Source organism: Capricornis sumatraensis, chromosome 7 (assembly GCF_032405125.1).
Source record: "Capricornis sumatraensis isolate serow.1 chromosome 7, serow.2, whole genome shotgun sequence".
Taxonomy (NCBI): domain Eukaryota; kingdom Metazoa; phylum Chordata; class Mammalia; order Artiodactyla; family Bovidae; genus Capricornis; species Capricornis sumatraensis.
The window spans coordinates 119215199-119221304 of record NC_091075.1 but is presented as its reverse complement, the minus strand read 5'-3'; positions in this window follow the sequence as shown (position 1 = coordinate 119221304).

Below are 6106 nucleotides of genomic sequence, written 5' to 3'. Positions count from 1 at the left end.
GCAAACACCCTCTTCCAACAACACAAGAGAAGACTCTACACATGGACATCACCAGATGGTCAACGCCGAAATCAGACTGATTACATTCTTTGCAGCCAAAGATGGAGAAGCTGTATACAGTCAACAAACACAAGACCAGGAGCTGACTGTGGCTCAGATCATGAACTCCTTATTACCAAATTCAGACTCAAATCGAAGAAGGTAGGGAAAACCGCTAGACCATTCAGGTATGACCTCAATCAAATCCCTTATGATTATACAGTGGAAGTGAGAAATAGATTTAAGGGCCTAGATCTGATAGATAGAGTGCCTGATGAACTATGGAATGAGGTTCGTGACATTGTACAGGAGACAGGAATCAAGACCATCCCCGTGGAAAAGAAAGGCAAAAAAGCAAAATGGCTGTCTGGGAAGGCCTTACAAATAGCTGTGAAAAGAGAGAGGCAAAAAGCCAAGGAGACAAGGAAAGATACAAGTATCTGAATGCAGAGTTCCAAAGAATAGCAAGAAGAGATAAGAAAGCCTTCTTCAGCGATCAATGAAAAGAAATAGAGGAAAAGAATAGAATGGGAAAGACTAGAGATCTCTTCAAGAAAATTAGAGATACCAAGGGAACATTTCATGCAAAGATGGGCTCGATAAAGGACAGAAATGGTATGGACCTAACAGAAGCAGAAGATATTAAGAAGAGGTGGCAAGAATACACAGAAGAACTGTACAAAAAGGATCTTCATGACCCAGATAATCACGATGGTGTGATCACTCACCTAGAGCCAGACATCCTGGAATGTGAAGTCAAGTGGGCCTTAGAAAGCATCCCTATGAACAAAGCTAGTGGAGGTGATGGAATTCCAGTTGAGCTGTTTCAAATCCTGAAAGATGATGCTGTGAAAGTGCTGCACTCAATATGCCAGCAAATTTGGAAAACTCAGCAGTGGCCACAGGACTGGAAAAGGTCAGTTTTCATTCCAATCCCAAAGAAAGGCAATGCCAAAGAATGCTCAAACTACCGCACAGTTGCACTCATCTCACACGCTAGTAAAGTAATGCTCAAAATTCTCCAAGCCAGGCTTCAGCAATACGTGAACCGTGAACTCCCTGATGTTCAAGCTGGTTTTAGAAAAGGCAGAGGAACCAGAGATCAAATTGCCAACATCCGCTGGATCATGGAAAAAGCAAGAGAGTTCCAGAAAAACATCTATTTCTGCTTTATTGACTATGCCAAAGCCTTTGACTGTGTGGATCACAATAAACTGTGGAAAATTCTGAAAGAGATGGGAATACCAGACATCTGACCTGCCTCTTGAGAAATCTGTATGCAGGTCAGGAAGCAACAGTTAGAACTGGACATGGAACAACAGACTGGTTCCAAATAGGAAAAGGAGTACGTCAAGGCTGTATATCATCACCCTGCTTATTTAACTTCTGTGCAGGGTACATCATGAGAAACGCTGGACTGGAAGAAACACAAGCTGGAATCAAGATTGCCGGGAGAAATATCAATAACCTCAGATATGCAGATGGCACCACCCTTATGGCAGAAAGTGAAGAGGAACTAAAAAGCCTCTTGATGAAAGAGGAGCATGAAAAAGTTGGCTTAAAGCTCAACATTCAGAAAAGTAAGATCATGGCATCTGGTCCCATCACTTCCTGGCAAATAGATGGGGAAACAGTGTCAGTCTTTATTTTTGGGGGGCTCCAAAATCACTGCAGATGGTGACTGCAGCCATGAAATTAAAAGACGCTTACTCCTTGGAAGAAAAGTTATGACCAACCTAGATAGTATATTGAAAAGCAAAGACATTACTTTGCCGACCAGGGTCCGTCTAGTCAAGGCTATGATTTTTCCTGTGGTCATGTATGGATGTGAGAGTTGGACTGTGAAGAAGGCTGAGCGCCGAAGAATTGATGCTTTTGAACTGTGGTGTTGGAGAAGACTCTTGAGAGTCCCTTGGACTGCAAGGAGATCCAACCAGTCCATTCTGAAGGAGATCAGCCCTGGGGTTTCTTTGGAGGGAATGATGCTAAAGCTGAAGCTCCAGTACTTTGGCCACCTCATGAGAAGAGTGGACTCATTGGAAAAGACTCTGATGCTGGGAGGGATTGGGGGCAGGAGGAGAAGGGGACAACAGAGGATGAGATGGCTGGATGGCATCACGGACTCAATGGACGTGAGTCTGAGTGAACTCCGGGAGATGGTGATGGACAGGGAGGCCTGGCGTGCTGCGATTCTTGGGGTCGCAAAGAGTCGGACACGACTGAGCGACTGAACTGAACTGAATATTAAATTTTATACTTAGTGAACGTAGAGCATCTTTCCAGATATTTAGCTTTTCTGTGTATTTTCAGTCTTGTGGTTTTTGCGTACCAAGTTTTGCGTTTGTTAAATGTATTCTCAAGTGCTTCACTCTGTTTGATGCAATTATAGATGCAGTTCTCTGAATCTCATTTTTGGATCGTTTGCTGCTAATACGTAGATGTTACAACTGATTGTTTTACGTTGATGGCATATCCTGAAAGTGCTCAGCTCACTTATTAGTTCTAACAGAGCTGTGTGTGTGTGTGTGGAGTCCTTACTAGCTCTACCGGGGGCGGGGGTGGTGGTGGTGGTGGTGTGTGTGTGTGTGTCTGTGTGTGTGTGTGTGCATGTGTGTGTGTGTCTGTGTGTGCGCATGTGTGTGTGTGCGTGTGTGTATCTGTGTCTCTGTGTGTGTGTGTGCGTGTGTGTAGATTTCTCAGGATTTTTTGTACAGTGCGTGTGCGTGTGTCTGTGTGTGTGTCTGTGTGTGCGTATGCGTGTGTGTGTAGATTCCTCAGGATTTTTTGTTCAGTGTGTGTGTGCGTGTGTGCGTGTGCGTGTGTCTGTGTGTGTCTGTGTGCGTGTGCGTGTCTGTGTGCATGCATGTGCGTGCGCGTGTGTCTGTGTGTGTGTGTGTAGGTTCCTCAGGATTTTTTGTACACAGTGTGTGTGTGCGTGTGCGTGTAGATTCCTCAGGATTTCTTGCACACAGTGTCACGTCACCTGCAAGAGAAAGTTGTGTTTCCCCCTTCGCAGGTGGATCCTGTTCACCCCTCTGTCTGGTCTGGCGGCCCTGGCTGGAGCCTCAGGGCAGAGCCGGAGACCGCTGGAGAGAAGAGGCCCCCTCTTCTCGCCCCTGATCTGAGGGAAGAGCTTCTGGTCTTTCCCCGCAGAGTGTGGCGGTGGCTGGGCTCTTTGTAGACGCTACACGGCAGGTTGAGGATTCCCTTGTGTTCCTAGTTGATTGTTTTGTCATGAAGGGAGCTGAGTTTTTGTCAGGTGCACTTTATGCATCTGTTGAAGTGATTGTGTGGGTTCTGCCCTTTGCTCTGCTGATCAGGTGTATTACATTAACTGCTTTCCATACATTGGACCCTTGAGCATTCGTGGGATAAACCCCACAGGTCAGTTCAGTCATCTGCTTATTCCTAGAAACCTGTCGTCTTATCTGGGTTAGACACACAGTCCAGAGTGTCCCTTTATATCACCACTTATGTTTCCATAAGGGTGATAGACTAGAGATCTCTTCAAGAAAATTGGAAATAGCAAAGGAACATTTCAGCCAAAGATGGGCACAATAAAGGACAGAAGCCGTGAAGACCCAATAGAAGCGGAAGAGAAGGGAAGAATCCAGAGGACTGCAGTAGCAGAGCCCTTCACGAGCCGGAGAGCCACGCCGTGCGGCCGCTCAGCCGGAGCCAGGCCCTGGCGGTGAGGTCAGGTGGGCCTTAGGAAGCACTGCTGTCAGCAAAGCTAGCGGAGGGGACGGGGCTCCAGCAGAGCTATTTGAGATCCCCGTAGAGGATGCTGTCAGAGTGCGACCTCAACACGCCAGCAACCTTTAAAACCCAGCAGTGGCCACAGGACTGGAAAAGGTCAGTCCTCACCCCAGTTCCAAGAAAGGCTGCGCTAAGCAATGTTCAAACCACCGGGCATCCATTCTTATCTCCCATGCTAATAAGCTAGTGCTCAGAATTCTTCATGCCAGGCTTCAGCATTACGTGAACTGAGGACTTCCAGATGTCCAAGCTGGGCTTAGGAAAGGCAGAGGAACCAGAGTTCAAACTGCCAACATTTGCTGGATCATCCAGGAAGCAAAGGAATTAAAAGAATCTGCCTCTGTTTCGCTGATTGCGCCAAAGCCTTTGACAGTGTGGGTCATAACAACTGTGGAAAACTCAAAAGAGATGAGAATACCAGACCATCTACTTGTCTCCGGAGAAACCCGTATGCCAGTCAGGAAGCAACACTTAGAGCCGGGTATGGAACAGTGGGCTGGTTCAGGGTTGAGAAGGGAGTGGCCAGGGCTGTTTACTGCCACCCTGCGTGACATATGCAGAGCACGTCACGAGAAATGCTGCTGCCGGGAGAAACGGCAACAACCTCAGAGCACGTCACAAGAAATGCTGCTGCCAAGAGATAAACAGCAACAACCTCAGAGCACGTCACGAGAAATGCTGCTGCCGGGAGAAACAGCAACAACCTCAGATCCGCAGACGGTGCCACTCAAATGGCAGAAAGCAGAGAGCAACTAAAGAACCTCTTGGAGGAGAGTGAAAAAGCCAGCTTAAAACTAAACATTAAGAAACACTCTGATCATGGCATCTGGTCCCATCACTCCATGGCAGATAGAAGGGGGAGAGGGAGGCAGCGGCAAAGCCCGTTCTTAGGCGCTCGGGTCGCGCAGCCGTTGAAAGTAGACGGCGATTGCCTCTTGGAAGGAAGGCTGCGGCAGGCCTGGACAGAGCGCTAAGAGGCAAAGGGGCCACTTTGCCAACAAAGATGCATACAGTCAAGGCTGCGGTCTTCCCAGCTCTCACAGACGATTGGGAAAGCTGAACTGTTAAGAAGGCAGAGCGCCAAAGAATTGATGCTTTTAAACTGTGGTCCTGGAGAAGACTCTTGAGAGTCCCTTGGACAGCAAGGAGATCAAACCAGTCAATCTTCAGATCAACCGTGAATACCCATTGGAAGGACTGATACTGAAGCTGAAGTTCCAATACTTCGGCCACCTGATCCAAAGGGCTGACTCATTGGAAAAGACCCTGACGCTGGGAAAGATTGAGGGCAGGAGAAGGGGACGACAGAGGATGAGATGGTTGGATGGCATCACCGACTCAGTGGACATGAACTTGGGCAAACTCCGGGAGATGGTGAGGGACGGGAGCCTGGCATGCTGCAGTCCACGGGGTCGCCTGGAGTTGGACACAACTTGGTGACGGAACAACGAAAACAAGGCTGGTTGCACCATCTCTTCTGTCATCCCTGATGGTGGAAATTTGCGTCTTCTCTCTATTTTCTTGGTTAGTCTAGCTAAAGAATTGTCAGTTGTGTTGATGTATTCGAAGTTGTCCTCTTATTTTCATATTTTGCTTGGTCAATCTCCACTCTACCCTCTTCTTCCTTGGGTTGCTTCGCGTCTATAATTTCTCGGTGCTGCCGTGCTTTCTTCAGTGGGGATTTAGCTTATTGTTCTGAGGCCTACTTTTTAGTGTAGATGTTGACGGGTACAAAGCGTCACCCAAGCGCCGCTTTAACTCCATCCTGTACGTCTTAGCATATTGTGTGTTCACGTTTGTTTATTCTTGAAGGGTTTTCAGACTTCTCTTGTGATTTCTCCCTTCGCTCATTGTTTATTTCGGAGTTTGTTTAATGCCCGCATGCTTGTGAATTTCCCGAGTTTCCTCATGTCTCTCGATTTCTGATTTCATTGAGCCGAAGAGCACGTCTTGTGTGGTTCCGGTTCTTCAGGGTTTGCGGCCCGTGGGCTCTCCTGGAGAGCAGCGTGCAGCCCCGTGCTCTCCTGGCGGCGGGTGTTGCCTGGAGCCTGTGGGCCTGGCTGCTGCCTCGTGCTGCTCAGGCCTTCTTTTCCTTCTGACCTTTACCCCAGCTGTTAGGCTCAGTGTTGAAAGTGGGTATTGAAAGCTCCAGCCATTGAAGCCATCTGTCTCTCCGTCTTCTGTCAGCTTCTGCTCCGTGCGCTGCAGGGCTTGCTTGCTGAGTGCATGTCTGTTCATATCTGGAACTTCTTCCTGAGGGCCTGGCCTTCTGTCTCGGAGCACAGCCTGCTCTGCCTCAGTGACAGCG